This window comes from Cebidichthys violaceus, unplaced genomic scaffold, assembly GCF_023349555.1.
Source record: "Cebidichthys violaceus isolate CVI_PGR_0920_01 unplaced genomic scaffold, fCebVio1.0.p SCAF_29, whole genome shotgun sequence".
Taxonomy (NCBI): domain Eukaryota; kingdom Metazoa; phylum Chordata; class Actinopteri; order Perciformes; family Stichaeidae; genus Cebidichthys; species Cebidichthys violaceus.
Genome location: NW_027176472.1, coordinates 764,827 through 786,496, shown reverse-complemented (window position 1 = coordinate 786,496; position 21,670 = coordinate 764,827). Strand labels below are relative to the sequence as shown.

Sequence of the window (21,670 nt, the reverse complement as noted above, 5' to 3'; positions counted from 1 at the left end):
CACGTGCGGTTGAATGTGCCAAGTATCAACAGCTGCCTCTCAGCTAGCAGGCTAGCGATTCACAGGTTAAAATGAATCAATGTGTAGCACGTTTGCATCAGTTTAGTTAAATTTGTCGACCTAAACCGATCAACGACCGCCAGGCCCCCCCGACTCAAGCTCTTGATTCAGCCAATCGGAGCTGAGATGTGGCGGCTTAATGAGCAGCAGCTCGTCGGCCCGTTCGGTTTTACGGTAATTGAAACTCTGCGTGGAGTCTCATGACCGGTTACACACCTCACATGCTCCCCCTGCTGCTGCCGCTCTGATCAGCTGCTAATGAGGCTCATGTGGGTCTGATGGACGAGGACCAGAGCCGGACTGGAACCATGAGGGGCCGTGCAAACTGACAGGAAGTGAGCCTTTATTGGTCCCTCTTTGAAGTCACGCTACAGTGCGTTTGTGTTGTGAGTCCATCAAACTAAAAAAGCCTCAGTCAAGTTTTAAACACGTTCATTCTTTTATGATTTATTTTTGGGGCTTTTTTTGCCTGTAATGGATCGTGACAGTGAAGAAAGGAGGAGAGTTAAGGGCCACGAGTAGGATTTGAACTCGGGCCGCTGGAGTAAGGACCAGAAGAGCTACCGAGCGCACAACACACACAATTCTGTCCGGAAATAAACCTAAAATCAACTCGTCACTACTACAAAATACTAAAATCTTCTGAGAATTAATAAAAACTTCAGAGGTCACATTGAGGAGAAAAAAAAGTTTCACGTGACAAATCAGTCAATTGTATTTTAATTTGTGAGTGTGTGTGTGTGTGTGTGTGTGTGTGTGGTTTAACAGGAGCCATGTGGAAGCTGGTTAGCAGGTTAATGGACGGAGCACAGCTGGTGGTTAGAGACACACAGACACACAGAGTTATATTGAGTACAAAATCTGGTATTTTACATGATACATATACAGTTTATGTGTATACAAAAATATGATTTTTTTACATAAAGTCAGATCAGAAACTTAATATCAGCCCAGTATCGTGGCAGGTGGGGAAATAGTGGTTTTGTTGCCTAAATTGAATTTTTTTTCATTCCCGAGCAACACGAAAAAAACAGACAATTTGGCGTTTTTGTAGATGAAACTAGTATATTTTTGAACTGCCGTGATACTGTTGTTAATTTGGAGGACTGGTTGTTTAGTTTTGGACTCAAAAACTCAGTTTATTATTGGTTCTTAGAGTCACTTCACCTAATTTACAAATAATGTAACTTCACCATTTTGAATTAAACACTTTCATTAATCATCAAAAGGGTTGTTTTAGGGGAGCAGAGAAAGGGAATAATCCTCCACTACATCCCAAAGTTTGTTTTAAAGACGTTTCCAACTGAATTCTGATCAGCTTTAAATAACAGATCAATTTGTGTCATTTGACTTTTTTTCCGTCACATGTCGAATGAATGAGCTGAACGCTCAACATTACTGCGTTCCTTCACCTCAGTCGAAATGTGAAAAATGTGACCGTGTCCACTTAAATGTCATTCAGATATTTGGCATTCCTGGACCTATATGTGAAGTACGAGCAGTCCGTCGTGTCCCGCACATACTTTAGTCCTGCTGCCTCAGCTCGACGAGGCCAGAAAATATCTGAGAGGAGCTTCACACAACACAGGTAAACTAGTCGTAGTAAAGATTCCTATTCTTCATCCTGTGTAAACGATGAGGAACACCCTCATCAGCCTCATAGTTCTGGGATTCTTACAAAGACTGTATATAAGAAGTGGACGTATGTCACAGTGGTGTCATCCATTGTTTGAGAACATTTTAAGGCCTTGAGTTCGGCATCGTGGCCGTCGCCATCTTGGTTTTTCGCAACCAGAAGTGTACGGAGAGGGTGGAGCTAACCGAACGCTGAATTAAACGTTTTTTAGGCGACCATAATGTTACAATTAACTTCCATGAGTGGTAAACACACTGTTGAAGTTGTGAGACGAAAAACTTGGACAACTCCCAGACCGGACAACACCGAGGTAGAGACCTGTCAATCACAAGGTAGCCCCGCCCCGAAGCATATCCTACTTTATGGTCTATTTAAGGATATAAATCATTTGAGATGTAGGGTCATTTTCTGTCAAATGGACAGTATTTCCCTCTGTAGTACAAGTACCTTAAATAAATACAGTGTTGTTGAAGGTACTTGTACACCTTAAGTAAAGTACTTCAGTAAATGTACTTGGTTACATTGCACCACTACATTAAACACTCACAGCAAACACCAACAATGTTTAATCAAAAACAGAAATATGGCCCAGTCTGTTCAGCTCTGCATGTTTCATATAACAGATACAAGTTGTGTCTTTTATTGCTCTCAGGGACTCGGTCATAACGTTTTCTGTCTCTGTAAGGAGGTCGAAGTGTCTCTAAGTGTCTCTAAAAACAAAGCGAGTGAGTAAAATCGTGACCACGTCAGAGAATATTTCAGATTCTCAGAGAGTCGACGCAGAACGTCTGCTGCTTCACAAACTGATGAAGGAGGGTTATATTTTGTTTCTGGCTCCGAGTGAAACTCAAGTTTTGTGTCGCAATGAAAACCCTTTTCTTTTTTTTCTCTCAGACGTCTGAATGACACAGCAGCAAAAAAATTGAGACACAGCAACTTTAACTTTAAATAATAATATCCTACATTGACTTATATAAGTTTGACTAGTTTCTACTGTGTTCAATCAGACACATTTTTATTTTATTAAAAGGTAAAAGTGTTTTTCGTCCTGCACTAAATGTAGTGACACACATCATTGCGTTATTAATGTTCACATGTCTTCATGTGTGTTTTGTTAATGTTGAGCAGTTTGTCACTGATTTGATTTGAAAAGTCCCAGAAATAAGTAAAATGATTTCTATATGTAACAGAAAAGAAGGAAAACAAAGAGTGATCACGTGAGACAATGTCTGATCATGTGTGTGTGTGTGTGTGTGTGTGTGTGTGTGTGTGTGTGTGTGTGTCTCTGTCTGTGTGTCTGTGTGTGTTTTACTGGGTGTGACAGACGTGTTCGGGGGTCAAAGGTCAAAGCTCAGGGATCGAGATGTGACGTAAAAAATATGTTTCATCCATATTGTGATTGTGGAGAAGAAATATAAGTTAATAAAAAGTTAAAGTTCATTAAATGAAACCCTGTAGGAATGTGAAGATCTCTCTATTCATACAACCTTCATTATTCCTAAAAAACAATCACCTCACAATCCTCCTCGAGCCTGCAGCTTCAAAACTCACACACAGAATTATGTTTGTAGACTTGTGATCATCACTTCATGGTCACAAGTTTGGATTCCACTGGATGTCATTACAGTTTCAACAAGACCAGGACTTTCTGACTCTCTCACACAAAAGTGGGGACATGTTTGTAAAGTGGTGATATGTTTGTAAAGTGGGGACATGTTTGTAAAGTGGAGACATGTTTGTAAAGTGGAGACATGTTTGTAAAGTGGTGACATGTTTGTAAAGTGGAGACATGTTTGTAAAGTGGAGACATGTTTGTAAAGTGGTGACATGTTTGTAAAGTGGAGACATGTTTGTAAAGTGGTGACATGTTTGTAAAGTGGAGACATGTTTGTAAAGTGGAGACATGTTTGTAAAGTGGAGACATGTTTGTAAAGTGGTGACATGTACATGTTTGTAAAGTGGAGACATGTTTGTAAAGTGGAGACATGTTTGTAAAGTGGGGACATGTTTGTAGAAGGGAGACATTTCTGTAAAGTGGTGACATTTTTGTAAAGTGGTGACATTTTTGTAAAGTGGAGACATTTCTGTAAAGTGGGGACATTTTTGTAGAAGGGAGACATTTTTGTAAGGTGAGGACATTTTTGTAAAGTGGAGACATTTCGTTAAAGTGGGGACATCTTTGTAGAAGGGAGACATTTTTGTAAAGTGGTGACATTTTTATAAGTCAAGGACATTTTTATAAGGCGAGGACATCTTTGTAGAAGGGGGACATTTTTGTAAGGTGAGGACATTTTTGTTTGGTGGGGAATTTTTTGTAGAATGGAGACATTTTTGGAAAGTGGGGACAATTTTGTTTAGTGGGGACATTTTTGCAAAGTGAGGACATTTATGTAAAGTGTAGAGTCATTTCATGAAGGAGAGACACTTTGTAGTCTAGAATGTCCTCCAGATTTACCTTGTGAGCTGATGGAGTTTGTCTCCCTCTGGTGGCTGAAAGTTGCTCCTCACATTTCATTCAGTCCTGTTGAATCAGACAGAAACAAACACAGACTGAACTTTAATCACACGGCTGCAGATCAGTTTAGATGAGTCCGATATAAATAAATCAGCTGGGTTATGACATCACATTAGAGTCACAGTGGAGTGTTGACAGTTTGTGTGATCTGACTGAAGTCCTTCACTTCTGGAGCATCTGAGTGTCATTCATCACCAAAGAGTGTGTGTGTGTGTGTGTGTTGCATCATGCAGACATTCTGTGCAATTCCCAAACACACACGCACGCACGCACGCACACACACACACACACACACACACACACACACACACACGCACACACACACACACGCGTATGTAAACTCTTATTTATGCTGCTGAATGAAACTCTTCAGTGTGTTTGTGTTGATACTAAGCTCCTACATGCAAATCAGTTTGAAACTGTTTATATATTTACTGCAACAGCTAATCAAAATGCTGCCATCTCATGACCTCCATTTGTTATATATATATATATATATATATATATATATATATATATAAATATATAAATATATATATATATAAATATATATATATTTATATATATATATATATATATATATAAATATATATATATATATATATAAATATATATATATATATATACATGTTGACTCAAATCTATTTTTTAAACAATCAATTACTATGATTTGTTACTGCCCAGCACTGTTTATCACAACACTAGAAACTGACATTTACTTTCATCAGCTGACAGCAACAACAGATCGCCAAGTGCTTGTAAAACAGAAATGATGTGATGGAGGATTTTCACAGTTTTTGTGTTATTAAAAATAAGAAACAAAGCACTCACAGATAAAAAAGTATTTTTCTGTTTATTGTGGCCAAAAAACAAAGTGTTTCAGTTAGAAGTCATCATCTGCATCATTAGACTTCAACCTGCTGTGTTCCCGATGCTCCATATGAAGTTATTATTATTATTTTTTTATTTTATTCATATTTTCATACTTTTTCACACTCTTCTCTTCGCTAAATTGCATCTAAATTTAATTTCACAACACGACGATCTACAACATTTAGATTCTATTTGTCTGCACAGTGTTTTGTGAATCCTACAGAGCTCCTGGAGACTCAAAACATTATGAACTTTATATTTGAATTGCTTTTTCTTTGTCTAAAAGCGGTTGAATTTAAATATGTTTAGTCTGAAGAATACTGCGAGGATGAGGAGGATTTTGTTCGGCCACTCGAGTCCTGAACCCGAGACTGTACTGAGGACTTTACACATGATTCATAATTCATCCACCTGCCATACATTTGTGTCATACGGATGTCATCACCTTACATTGCATATATTATTATGTATAGGCTGTATTGTGCCTCTGTTTCATTTTTATTTTATTATTCTATTTGTTAGGTTAATGCTGGGGAAAGGCATCTAACAATTTCACTTCATGTTGTACTGTGTTTGATTGTATATGTGACAATAAACTTGATAGGATCCATTAAATATCTATTCTTAATTAGAATTAAGAATCAACACAAATCCCCAGAAAAATATTAACCTCTGTGGTCCCTACAGCCATGTGTTTATTTCTGTTTGTATATTTAGTTTATATATTTAGTTTCTCATCTCTTCTATCCTGAACTGTAGTTACAGGTATACCTGCATTTATATCATTCAGTGTTCACTGTTGAGTGAATTAAATGAAGAATAACATTGAAAATTAATACATTTAGATGAAAAACAAAAATGTCTTTGATTTCATCTGAGTTCACTTCATTGCATGAATGTTAGAAACTTCAACGTGTGTTTGTGTGAGACAGGACGTGAAGATGGCTGCCGCTGTTAATGCAACTGTTATGGATGTGACATCATGGCAGTACGAGGTCAACACACACACCCACACACACACCCACCCATCCACCCACACACACACACACACACACACACACACACACACACACACACACACACACACACACACACACACACACACAGGAACAAGTCAACACTCTGTAACTCTTCTGCAATCAGACGCTGACTTCATCTTTCAACCAGCCTCAGTGTGTGTGTGTGTGTGTGTGTGTGTGTGTGTGTGTGTGTGTGTTTGTGTGTGTGTGTGTGTGTGGGTGTGTGTGTGTGTGTGTTTGTGTGTGTTGGTCAGCATTGCGTGTTGATTGCACCTCGTTACGGCAGAAAGCAGCCGGATGGTGATGGAGGGAGTGTGTGTGTTTGTTTGTTTTGTTTGCTTCTGTCGGAGATGGGTGAGTGTGTGTGTGTGTGTGTGTGTGTGTGTGTGTGTGTGTGTGTGTGTGTGTGTGTGTGTGTGTGTGTGTGTGTGTGTATGGTATTGCCTCAAGTTGCATTTGATGGTTGCACAGGAGAGCAATGAAACCACGGCCACATGCACGTACACACACACACACACACACACACACACACACACACACACACACACAGACATACACACTTGAGAGTTAAAATAAGAATTAATATTTGATGTTTCTTCTATATTTACTTTATTTAGGTTTTTACAAACTGCCATAGTTTTTACTCCCTCGTCTTGATGCTGAAAACTTTAAACTTTTTTCTCGTCTGGAAAATTCAGACAAACATGTAATTTATAATTAATTTTATGTATTTAACACTTTCATTGACCTTTTTTATTAAACTCATTAAAACTTAATCAACTGAACATTCAAATGTCAGACTATCTGCTCAGCTGCTCAACAAGTCAGTGAGGACAACAAAGAAAAGTCAGTCCAACCGACTAACGCCATTATCGTCCTGGAGTCACGAATGTTTCAGCAAAACAAATGAATCACTTTTTGTGTTTTTAATTCAAGTTATTCTAGTTTTGTTAGTCTGAATTTTACAAGAAAACATCAAGAGTCGGGATACACGTCGACAGGTCACAGATATGGAAAGCCGAAAGTGCCGTTAAACGCTGCTTCTGACGCCGTATAAAAGCGGTCAAAAACTGTGTTTTTCCTTATACTAATGAGCCCCTCCTTCGGTTTTGTATAGCCAGTAAGCCCAACGTTTCTTCACAGATCACATCCTAACAATGGCAGACACTTGCAGCACTTGCATTGCTTTGATCTGGCTTTACTCTTGGCCGATTGGTTACAGAAACGTTGGGCTTACTGGCTATTCAAAACAGATGGAGGGGCTCGGAACCATAAGGAAGAACAATGTAAAAAAAACAGCATTTTTATCATGAATGGTGGGAAAATAGAGGCGTTTAATGCCACTTTGGCCCTCTCCATAAACAGACAACCATTCACAGTTACATACAAATAAAGGAAAATTCATGCTGACTTTGCACTCATCTTCATTCCGGACCAGGGCAGTGGTCGTTTGGGGCATGTGCCAGTTTGGAGCAACCCGATCACTTGGCTCCTGGAAGCTCATCAGCTCGTTGAGATCGGTCTCTTCCTGTAACAGGATATCATGAACAAATTATTCAGCTTAAGCATATTCTGTGTTTGCAATATTAAACCTCGAAACATCAATCAACTCAAAATGAGAACAAGAAAAGATGTGTTCATAAATACACATCTGGGCAGATGGGGTTGTCTTTCGTCGGTTCATTTTCTGTAACCAGCAGAGCAGTACGATCACAGCGCAGCACAAACCCTTTCTCTCTTTTCTGTGGACTTGAAATTAAGCCGTCAGCACAAATTACTCTTCTTCATTACAGCGTGACGCTCATTTAGTAACTTATGTTCCCATTCAGAGTCAAATAGACCATAAAGCAGAGTATGCCTTAGGGCGGGCTTTCTGTGATTGACAGGTTGCTGAGACGTATACGGCGTCACTGAGTTACTCCTCCGCAGTCCAAAATATGGTAACTTCCGTTCCCTGGTTGCAAAAAGCCAAGATGGCGACGGTCGTAATCCAAGATGGCGACGACTAAATTGACAAACTCGAGGCTTCAAAATGGCAGTCCACAAACCAATAGGTGACGTCAGGATGACTACGTTCACTTCTTCTATGCAATCTATATGATTACAAATTGAATGGATACGATGTCATATTGTCAATGCACCGAGTTTTAATCCTCCCAGGAGTCGTTAACAAGAGAGACTTCCCCCTCACTTTCATCCATCTCATGAGATGTGAACGCTGGTTGTTCACTGAGCTGCAGCAGATCTTTGTCCATCAGATCTTTTTCTAAACCCGTCTGATGAGAACAAACGTTCGCTCTCCGCTGTTGTTGTGATGATGATGATATTATGCTGCTTCATTTTGGTAAATAAGGAAGAGATTTGAGGGTCACAGGGGGGGGGGGGGGGGGGGGAGAATATGATGCTTAATTAGCTGCTGATGCAACACACCTGGGGAGACGCCGATGAAGACGCTCAAGAAGACGATGAGTTGTGTTGAGAGGTTCATTTGTTTCAAGTCCTCAACAAAAAAATAGGAGGGTAGCCCGAAACCAGGAGGAGGCCGACAAGCAGGGACAGTTAGCCGGCCTGCTAGAAGGTCGAGCCCTGCAGCTGCAGGTGAGTCACACCTGTTGACACAGATAAGAAGACAGGAACGTGATCAAGTCCATCTGCAGCAGGTGGTGCAGTACTCAGAGACGTTGTGTTACGCAACGTCAGAAAATGTTTCAGACACAGTTTTAGTGCGCCGTTTGACTTTGAGGCAAATCGTGATTGAGGTAAAACTGTAACTTTGATTGCTCGCGTTCGTCAGCACTTAAAGGAGTCGCACAGTTAAAGCAAAGTGGAATTGAATCCCAGACACGTCAACGGGCCAGAAGAATAAAACAAGCAGATCTGTTAAGCGCAAAACCAGAAACATCAATCAAGCCAACAATGAGAAAGTGCAAAAGCTATTCTACGGATTGTGTCACATCGGTGTCCTTTACTGATATTAACTTCAGAATGATCATCAAAATATTCCTTTATCGTATCTAAACAAAGAGCTTCACAATACAGGATAAAAACACCATTAACATGAATATAAAGTGATGCCTCTGATGTAAAATTCAGTTTCAAAATGCAGCTTTGATGGACATTTTACAGTCATTAAAAAAAAGAAATCTTGTTTTCACTGCCAATACCCTAATTTAAAGAAAATCAAAACCTTTATAGCTTTAATGAGGAAATATACAGAATTCAATAAAATAGATTAAATGCTCCAAAAGATCCTCACCAGCTGTTCTTTAAGACACGCTGCTGTTATTTTACGTGTGTTGTTTATTATCTTATGATTAATAATGTAAATAATATTAATAATACAATTCTAAGACGTGTGACTTCAAAATACATTCCAGCTCTTTCTTTAACAGACACAGTGAGGAGGTCAAAGGTCAGACTCTCCATCTCACACACCACACACACACCACACACACACATACACATACACACACACACCACACCACACCACACCACACCACACACACACATACACACCACACCCCACACACACACACACAGAGTCATGTCACAGTGGATGGAGTCGTCATGCCAACAGCAGACATTACTGCTGGTTTCATCACAGAGACAATCCCAGGCCGGCCTCACTGTATGTGTGTGTGTTTATAGAGATGTATTCCCCTCTCTCTAACACACACACACACACACACACACACGCATGTGCGCACACACACACACACACACACACACACACACACACACACACACACACACGCTGGCTAATTTTCTTCTTATCTCAGTTTTGCATCATCCCTGGTGACCTTTGTGTGCGTGTGCGTGTGTGTGTGTGTGTGTGTGTGTGTGTGTAGTGTGTGGAAGATTACAGAGAAGACTGAACTGAAGAAGCTGAAATGAGATCAGGTTTCATATATAACAAAAAAACCTCTTAATTTGTATTTGAATGACAGAATTTAGAAACTTTAATACACAAATCAAACACTCAGGTTTTACAGCTTTGCTAGCGGTTCTTAGGCAGAGCGATGGTTGAAGCTAAATGCTAACATGCTGATGTGTGGCAGGTATAATGTTTCCCATGTTCACCATCTGGTTTACTATGTATCTGCTAAATACAATACATCATAACTAATGTTGCAGCTGGTAAAGGTGGAGCTGCTTTTAACTACTTTATATACGGCTGGGTAGCTTGTAAATTTCCCTCTGGGATTTGTTCTAAATCTATAATAGCACATCATAATTCAGTTGTTAGTTATGTATATTTCTTTATCATTATTTTCATTATCATCTGAATCTGCAAAGTAACTAGTAACCTAAAGGTGTTAAATAAATGTAGTGGAGGATAAAGTACAATATTTTTGTATAAAATAGCATAAAATAGAGATACTCAAGTAAAGTACAAGGAACTCAAAATTGTACTGAAGTACAGTACTTGAGTAAATGTACTTATGTGCTTAAATATCAGCGGAATGAGGAGTGATTTGCTAAATTAAGAAAGTTGATAAAATACTTGAAAACAAAGAAGTACAAAATATGCGTCACTGAGAATTTTTGGATTGAGACGATAATGAACTGAGACGCCGAATAAATACTAGAGGTCTTGGACCCAGGACCAGGACCAGGACCAGGGCCCACAGAGAGATTGATGCAGTTCATTAAATCAGTGGATTCACTCGTGGAAGTAAATCACCGTCCAACTTTGGTGGAACAGAGCTGACCTTTGAGGGACCAGAGAGAACGGAAGTCTTCCTCACTCCGTCTCAGGTGGAGTTTTAATCTTCATTCTGAAGGAACTCCTCCGGATGTCGTCCTCCTGTCAGTGAAACATATGAATATGATAAAGAATATTAAACAACAGCTAGCTGTGTGCTAGCATGACGACTTGCCAAAGTGTCAAGAACCACCAATACAAACAGACTTCTGTTGTGTTGTCTGTATGAAGAGAACTCAGTGTTACGAAATGTGTCTCAATAATTGGGAATAAAAAAACAACAACTGTGAATGAGGCGCACAGTGTTGTATTGCCCAGTTAAAGCTTGCGTTGTTAATCTTGAGAAACTAGCAAGAGTACTCTAGATTTTGAAAGTATCCAAATGGAAAATCCATCCCAATGTTGCCGACTGTTTCCCAATGTAAGGAGCTAGCAGCATTAGCTCCAACATTTGCTAAATCTAGCAAGAAAGTTCTCACTTCCTCAACACTGACAATCCGTCCCTTTAGTCCTTCCTCCAAAGCCACGCGCCCCAGCTTGTGGAAGACGGAATGTGTGCATGCAGCCGGACAAGAAGCAGGCGGCAACCAACAGTTCTGAAAAGTGAAGCCAATGTGGAAGTGCCTTAAACTTGCATTCTCTTGTCTCCTCTGATATCAAAAAGAAGTCTGATTGTATAGAAGTCTAGTCTAAAATGACTCTACTTCTCTCTTGATTTATTCCCTCAGTAAACATTGTAAACATGAGTTTATGGTCTCAATCTCTAGTTTCAAGTCTTCTTCAATACAGCATGATGTTCATTTAGTACATTATGGGCGGGGCTACCTTATGATTGACAGGTCCCTACCAGAGCCGTCCGTATACGTCATTCTTCGTCACCTCCGTTCACTATTTGCAAAAAAAAAAAAAAAAAAAAAAGATGGCGAGGACAGGAAAACGCCAAACTCAAGGCTTCGAAACGTCAGCCCACAAACCAACAGGTGACGTCATGACGACTACGTCCACTTCTTACATACAGTAGAGGCTGTGGCGGGCAGGAAGCCCGTCCAATCACTAGTTTAGGGCTAAATGAGGGCTTATGTCCTGCAACAGACAGAGATAGCAGATTCACTGATTGTGGTCAGGATGTGATGAGAATAATAATTATATATATATATATATATATATGTATATGAAGTAAACATGGAACCAAGCTATTGCATGCAATTCAGTTGAAAAGCGCTAAAACTGAGCGTTTTAGGCAGAGGGGGAATACAGGTATACACACACACACACACACACACACACACACACACACAGGTGTATATATACACACACACACACACACACACACACACACACACACACAGGTATATATACACACACACACACACACACACACACACACACACACACACACACAGGTATATACACACTCAGTGTGAAAAAATAAAATACTTTTTTTGAACTGCATGTTAACATGAGCACAATGTGGCTCCTTTAAAAACTCCTCCTGCAGGTAATTGGGCTCTAACAGGTGAGGTCTGGCAGTACCAGCTTAGCTTTCTAATACAAAGACAAATCTTTTTCTTTCTGAAACGTTAGTGTTAGCTGGTTTAATCTGTCTTTAAAACACTGGATCAATACGCTCGAGGATATCGTGACGTTGAATCACCCCGAAGCTTAAACGGTCTCTTAAAGCTCCCTCTGTTCCACACATTCAAGATGCCCTGAAGCAAAACACACACAGAGGGAGAGAGAGAGAGAGAGAGAGAGAGAGAGAGAGAGAGAGAGAGAGAGAGAGAGAGAGAGAGAGAGAAACCACCAGAGCAGATGGCAGGTCTTCACACAGGATATGGATTTAAAGCTGGAACACACACACCATCACACACACCAACCTCAACCTCACTCAGGTGGCGAACAAAAGTTAAGCATCACAGCGGCACAGGTGATAATCCTGAAAACGAGGACAGTGTGAATGACAACATGTGTGTGTCTTTCTGTGTGTGTGTGTGTGTGTGTGTGTGTGTGTGTGTGTGTTCTTGTGGCAGGCCGTAGTTGAGTCAGACACTTGGCCTCTGATTTCATCACGTTGGTTATGAAAGAGACAGTAAAGTTTAACACACACGCACACACACGCACGCACACACACACACACACACACACACACACACACACACACACACACACACACACACAGTGTTCATCATCCTCTGTTTCTTCAATATTTCATCATGTGGCGTAAAAACACACTAACCATGTGGAGATAACCTGCTGTGTGTGTGTGTGTGTGTGTGTGTGTGTGTGTGTGTGTGCGTGTGTGTGTAACCAGGTCAGTTGGGCTCTCCACCTGTCGTTTGGAATCTGTCCAATCAGAGCAGAGCTGACTACACACACACACACACACACACACACACACACACACACACACACACACACACACAGTAAATCTACATAATGAAGACGACCTCATTTCCGTCAGAGCAGCAGGCGTCTGTCTGCGCTTCCTGCTGGAGATTAATGTCTCACATGTCTCACATGTCTCACGTGTCCATATGTCCATGTGAACACTCGACATACTGACTGACATAACTGCACACCAAAAAAACACACACACAGTACTCGCTCTGTGTACAAACTACTTGTGGGGGCTTACTTTCTGTAATCACAGGTAGGTTAACAGTCAAATTAAGTAACTAAGTACATTTACTCACGTAATGCACAAGTACAATTATTGAGGTACTTGTACTTACTTAAGTACATCCAATCTATGCTACTTCGTACTTCTACTACACAATATTTTAGAGGCAAATATTGTACTTTTTAACTCGACTGCGTTTATTTGATAACATGAGTTACTCTACAGATTCAGATCAATAAGAAAGAACATAATTGACAAATAAACTATGATTATAATCCTGTAATATAATATAAATGACTCTGAAATGGGACATACGGCATAGTGCTTTTACTTTGATCACGTTTTGATGATACTTTACTCGTAGTACTAGTACTCGGTCTTTACTTCTAAAGACTTTGGAGAGGAGTGTCTCCACTCTAAAGCATCACAGCGTTATTGTGATTTAATTTTAAGCTATAATTACAATGTTCACATGCTGGCGTTTAGCATGTTCGTCATCTGTAGCGTGTTAGCAGAGGTGTGATCTACGTCATACTCCGGTATACCATATATAGTATATATATATTCTTACACACTAAGAAACCGCCAGGATTTCCCTATTCACACTGAAAAAATGTGCAAGGTTTCACAAAAAACAGGCTGTTTTCACCGCAGCGATTTGCAGGGTAAACACAGGTGCAACTAATAACATGAATTATGACCCCGCTCCATTCAGGTGGGCCAGGTGGAAGTGGTACTGTGCATGTTGGGCTCACAGGAATGGCTTGGACACTAAATACAACAGCACCATCATTAATGAATTACACCGGTGTGCTTAACCTGCAATTACGTGACCAAAACGGCTCCTGTGAAAACAGCAGATACAGTTCTGTGTCAGAACTTTCACTTAAGGAATTAGATTTTGCAGCAAAGTGAAGAAACGTTGGCGAACGTCCAGAGCGACTCTCCGCTCCTCTCGCCGCCACAGCAGGGCCACCAGACACCGCGTAGAGCCGTAGGATAGAAACCACGCTACCTGATGGGACAGCAGGTGTCTTAACGACACGCCTGACGAGGGTCACATGCACGGCTCTGAGCCAATCATTTCAGAGCATTCACCTGCTGCCCAAGCCACTCGTCTTTAAGTTCATCTAAACAGATTCTTAGCAAAAAACTTGTAAATGAGCAGAAAGGGAGACAAATTTGTAAATAACTATACAATCATTTTTTAATATATATTTATATTATTTATATTTATATTATGAATAAATGTCAACAGTTCACTGTAAGATAAGGATGTCAATTTAGAGCAATATAGTAGAAAATATTAAATTTTTGTCTGTTTTTTCAGAATTGTATATGAGTTGTGATATCACACATGAGCAATATTTTAGAAATTATTCTGTATATCAACTCATAATCCGAAGTCAGGAGATCAACATGTAAGTTATTTAAATTCATGCAGACATGAATGTTTGTTGTTTGATGACGATCCATCAAACTGCTGTTGAGATATTTCGGTCTGGATCACAGTGGTGGACGGACACGAGCTCACTCACCCGTGTGTGTAGATCTGAGACGGGTGAGCTGAGGTGAGACGGGTGAGTTGAGGTGAGACGGGTGAGCTGAGGTGAGACGGGCGAGGGAAACCCAGCTTAGAAAAAGGCAAATGGTGTCACACGTGTCCGAATGTGGAACAAACTCCGGCGAACAGGTGAAGTGAGCAGCTGCTGAGCCTCAGACCCACAGATTAAGGTCAGAGGTCAGCAGCTGGCTGCAGCTCTGCAGGTCACCTGTTCAGGTGTTATAAGCAAGACAGTGAGGGGTCCAATTCTGTCAGAAGAAAACCTCACATCTACTGTATAATAGTATAACACTATGTATAATATAATACTACTACTATTATAATACTATTACCATGAGAGGAAAACCTCGTATCTACTGCTTCACTGTCCGAGGAAAACCTCATATCTACTGCATTATAATACTACTACTGTCAGAGGAAAACTTCATATCTACTGTATAATAGTATAACACTATGTATAATATAATACTACTACTATTATAATACTATTACCATGAGAGGAAAACCTCGTATCTACTGCTTCACTGTCCGAGGAAAACCTCATATCTACTGCATTGTAATACTACTACTGTCAGAGGAAAACCTCATATCTACTGTATTATAATACTACTACTGTCAGAGGAAAACCTCATATCTACTGCATTATAATACTACTACTGTCAGAGGAAAACTTCATATCTACTGTATTATAATACTACTACTGTCAGAGGAAAACTTCATATCTACTGTATTATAATACTACTACTGTCAGAGGAAAACTTCATATCTACTGTATTATAATACTACTACTGTCAGAGGAAAACTTCATATCTACTGTATTATAATACTACTACTGTCAGAGGAAAACTTCATATCTACTGTATTATAATACTACTACTGTCAGAGGAAAACTTCATATCTACTGTATTATAATACTACTACTGTCAGAGGAAAACTTCATATCTACTGTATTATAATAGTACTACTGTCAGAAGAAAACCTCATATCTACTGTATTATAATACTATTAATGTCAGACTAAAACTTCATATCTATTATTTTAATTTACTATTGTTGTAATCTCTTTTCTTCTGTGGTGCTACTATTATTTTTGATAGTTTACTAAAGGATTCTGGGTAATAAATAGGAACGTCAAGGTAACTTTATTTGTATGTCAACTTTCAAACACAAAACATTTCAAAGTGTAAACCAAATGTACCAAAAGACTGATTTTCTGAAGGCACTACATCAAAGTTTGTGATTTTGGGCTTTTAATCTTTACACCAGTGCGTCGGTGTATAATGTAATAATATATGATGTAATAACGTTTCATATATATATATATATATCAATCAAACTATCAGCTGTTGTTTTAAAGTAAATCTCTGACTGTTGCAGCTGCTGACATCATCACTGTCTCTATGATATCAACATATATCCTCCTCCCTTCTTCACATGGTTGCTAATATGACTTCTAAACTGGAATAATTGTTGTTGGTAAACATTCCCTCACAGAAAATGTTGTTTTGGTAGTAAACAAAAGAAGAGGTGTCATACTAAATGTTAGCTCTCCTAACACTTTCTGTAACTGAGCTGAAATAACAATCTAGAAACTGTGACTGTGGACAGTGATAATATCTCTTATTCTCATAAGGAAGCGGTTCAAATATCTTCACAATCAAACTTTGTTAACTTGTAATCATTATGGGTAATGTAAGCTGTCCTCAGTGGTGGAAAGTAAGTATATCAAGTACTGTATTTAAGTACAATTTTGAGGTACTTGTACTTTACTTTTTAATTTAAATTGTTTGCTTCTACTCCAGTAAAGGATTGCACATTTTTACTCAGATTTTACATTCAGATTGACGTAAACAAATATAAACAACATATAAATTATGATGTAATAGCACAAGTTACCCAGCAGTACATAAAGTTGTTAAAATGAGCTCCACCTTTACAAACTTCAACATTAAAGTGATCAACACTAATGCTTAAAGCCAAACCCAAAAATAATATCCTATACATTATACTGTCAGAGGAAAACCTCATATCTACTGCATTATAATACTACTACTGTCAGAGGAAAACCTCATATGTACTGCATTATAATAGTATTACTGTCAGAGGAAAACCTCATATGTACTGCATTATAATAGTATTACTGTCAGAGGAAAACCTCATATCTACTGCATTATAATAGTATTACTGTCAGAAGAAAACCTCATATGTACTGCATTATAATAGTATTACTGTCAGAAGAAAACCTCATATGTACTGCATTATAATAGTATTACTGTCAGAGGAAAACCTCATATCTACTGCATTATAATAGTATTACTGTCAGAAGAAAACCTCATATGTACTGCATTATAATAGTATTACTGTCAGAGGAAAACCTCATATCTACTGCATTATAATAGTATTACTGTCAGAAGAAAACCTCATATCTACTGCATTATAATAGTATTACTGTCAGAAGAAAACCTCATATGTACTGCATTATAATACTACTACTGTCAGAGGAAAACCTCATATCTACTGCATTATAATAGTATTACTGTCAGAGGAAAACCTCATATCTACTGCATTATAATAGTATTACTGTCAGAAGAAAACCTCATATGTACTGCATTATAATAGTATTACTGTCAGAGGAAAACCTCATATGTACTGCATTATAATAGTATTACTGTCAGAGGAAAACCTCATATCTACTGCATTATAATAGTATTACTGTCAGAAGAAAACCTCATATGTACTGCATTATAATAGTATTACTGTCAGAAGAAAACCTCATATCTACTGCATTATAATACTACTACTGTCAGAAGAAAACCTCATATGTACTGCATTATAATAGTATTACTGTCAGAGGAAAACCTCATATCTACTGTATTATAATACTACTACTGTCAGAGGAAAACCTCATATGTACTGTATTATAATAGTATTACTGTCAGAGGAAAACCTCATATCTACTGCATTATAATAGTATTACTGTCAGAGGAAAACCTCATATGTACTGCATTATAATACTACTACTGTCAGAGGAAAACCTCATATCTACTGTATTATAATACTACTACTGTCAGAAGAAAACCTCATATGTACTGTATTATAATAGTATTACTGTCAGAAGAAAACCTCATATGTACTGTATTATAATAGTATTACTGTCAGAAGAAAACCTCATATCTACTGCATTATAATACTACTACTGTCAGAAGAAAACCTCATATGTACTGCATTATAATAGTATTACTGTCAGAAGAAAACCTCATATGTACTGCATTATAATAGTATTACTGTCAGAAGAAAACCTCATATCTACTGTATTATAATAGTATTACTGTCAGAGGAAAACCTCATATCTACTGCATTATAATAGTATTACTGTCAGAGGAAAACCTCATATGTACTGCATTATAATACTACTACTGTCAGAGGAAAACCTCATATGTACTGCATTATAATACTACTACTGTCAGAGGAAAACCTCATATGTACTGCATTATAATAGTATTACTGTCAGAGGAAAACCTCATATCTACTGCATTATAATACTACTACTGTCAGAGGAAAACCTCATATGTACTGCATTATAATACTACTACTGTCAGAGGAAAACCTCATATGTACTGCATTATAATACTACTACTGTCAGAGGAAAACTTCATATCTACTGTATTATAATAGTATTACTGTCAGAGGAAAACCTCATATCTACTGTATTATAATAGTATTACTGTCAGAGGAAAACCTCATATGTACTGCATTATAATAGTATTACTGTCAGAGGAAAACCTCATATCTACTGTATTATAATACTACTACTGTCAGAGGAAAACCTCATATGTACTGTATTATAATAGTATTACTGTCAGAGGAAAACCTCATATGTACTGTATTATAATAGTATTACTGTCAGAGGAAAACCTCATATGTACTGCATTATAATACTACTACTGTCAGAAGAAAACCTCATATGTACTGCATTATAATAGTATTACTGTCAGAAGAAAACCTCATATGTACTGCATTATAATAGTATTACTGTCAGAAGAAAACCTCATATCTACTGTATTATAATAGTATTACTGTCAGAGGAAAACCTCATATCTACTGCATTATAATAGTATTACTGTCAGAGGAAAACCTCATATGTACTGCATTATAATACTACTACTGTCAGAGGAAAACCTCATATGTACTGCATTATAATACTACTACTGTCAGAGGAAAACCTCATATGTACTGTATTATAATAGTATTACTGTCAGAGGAAAACCTCATATGTACTGCATTATAATAGTATTACTGTCAGAGGAAAACCTCATATCTACTGTATTATAATACTACTACTGTCAGAGGAAAACCTCATATGTACTGTATTATAATAGTATTACTGTCAGAGGAAAACCTCATATCTACTGCATTATAATACTACTACTGTCAGAGGAAAACCTCATATGTACTGCATTATAATACTACTACTGTCAGAGGAAAACTTCATATCTACTGTATTATAATAGTATTACTGTCAGAGGAAAACCTCATATCTACTGTATTATAATAGTATTACTGTCAGAGGAAAACCTCATATGTACTGCATTATAATAGTATTACTGTCAGAGGAAAACCTCATATCTACTGTATTATAATACTACTACTGTCAGAGGAAAACCTCATATGTACTGTATTATAATAGTATTACTGTCAGAGGAAAACCTCATATGTACTGTATTATAATAGTATTACTGTCAGAGGAAAACCTCATATGTACTGCATTATAATACTACTACTGTCAGAAGAAAACCTCATATGTACTGCATTATAATAGTATTACTGTCAGAGGAAAACCTCATATCTACTGTATTATAATACTACTACTGTCAGAGGAAAACCTCATATCTACTGTATTATAATAGTATTACTGTCAGAGGAAAACCTCATATCTACTGCATTATAATAGTATTACTGTCAGAGGAAAACCTCATATGTACTGCATTATAATACTACTACTGTCAGAGGAAAACCTCATATGTACTGCATTATAATACTACTACTGTCAGAGGAAAACCTCATATGTACTGTATTATAATACTACTACTGTCAGAGGAAAACCTCATATGTACTGTATTATAATAGTATTACTGTCAGAGGAAAACCTCATATCTACTGCATTATAATACTACTACTGTCAGAGGAAAACCTCATATGTACTGTATTATAATAGTATTACTGTCAGAGGAAAACCTCATATGTACTGCATTATAATAGTATTACTGTCAGAGGAAAACCTCATATCTACTGTATTATAATACTACTACTGTCAGAGGAAAACCTCATATGTACTGTATTATAATAGTATTACTGTCAGAGGAAAACCTCATATCTACTGCATTATAATAGTATTACTGTCAGAAGAAAACCTCATATGTACTGCATTATAATACTACTACTGTCAGAGGAAAACCTCATATGTACTGTATTATAATACTACTACTGTCAGAGGAAAACCTCATATGTACTGTATTATAATAGTATTACTGTCAGAGGAAAACCTCATATGTACTGCATTATAATAGTATTACTGTCAGAAGAAAACCTCATATGTACTGCATTATAATACTACTACTGTCAGAGGAAAACCTCATATGTACTGCATTATAATAGTATTACTGTCAGAGGAAAACCTCATATGTACTGCATTATAATAGTATTACTGTCAGAGGAAAACCTCATATGTACTGCATTATAATACTACTACTGTCAGAGGAAAACTTCATATCTACTGTATTATAATACTACTACTGTCAGAGGAAAACCTCATATGTACTGCATTATAATACTACTACTGTCAGAGGAAAACTTCATATCTACTGTATTATAATACTACTACTGTCAGAAGAAAACCTCATATCTACTGCATTATAATAGTATTACTGTCAGAGGAAAACCTCATATGTACTGCATTATAATACTACTACTGTCAGAGGAAAACCTCATATGTACTGCATTATAATACTACTACTGTCAGAGGAAAACCTCATATGTACTGCATTATAATACTACTACTGTCAGAGGAAAACTTCATATCTACTGTATTATAATACTACTACTGTCAGAAGAAAACCTCATATCTACTGCATTATAATAGTATTACTGTCAGAGGAAAACCTCATATGTACTGCATTATAATACTACTACTGTCAGAGGAAAACCTCATATGTACTGCATTATAATACTACTACTGTCAGAGGAAAACCTCATATGTACTGCATTATAATACTACTACTGTCAGAGGAAAACCTCATATCTACTGCATTATCATAGTATTACTGTCAGAAGAAAACCTCATATCTACTGCATTATTCTGTGTGTCCTTCTGCACAATGAGTACTTTTAATTTTGGTATATTTGGATAAATAATACGTTTGTACTTTTACTCAAGTTAACTTTTAATTGTAACAAACTTTATTTCTACACTGTCGCACCGGTACTTTAACAAAAGTAACGGAGTACTTCCTCCACCAGCGCAGAGTCAACATGAAGACTCATAACGAAACCGCTCCGCTGAGTCTCGTGTCTGTTGTCTGACGACTGATCGGCTCAGGATTGCAACATCTAGGCTCCGCCCCCCCGCTGCAGGATGCAACAACGTAACCAGACCTACGAACTAAACACACCCGGAGTCAGT

General features: G+C 37.8%; 1 long non-coding RNA gene across 1 annotated transcript; it reads right to left on the bottom strand.

Annotated features, from left to right (window-relative positions):
* Window positions 1-4,151: 4,151 nt before the first annotated feature.
* LOC137880676 (uncharacterized) lies at window positions 4,152-8,698 on the bottom strand. Its single transcript, XR_011103820.1, has 3 exons — window positions 8,534-8,698; window positions 7,515-7,631; window positions 4,152-4,217 (listed from the first exon to the last, which is right to left on the bottom strand). It is a non-coding gene; the product is annotated as an uncharacterized lncRNA (long non-coding RNA).
* Window positions 8,699-21,670: the final 12,972 nt, after the last annotated feature.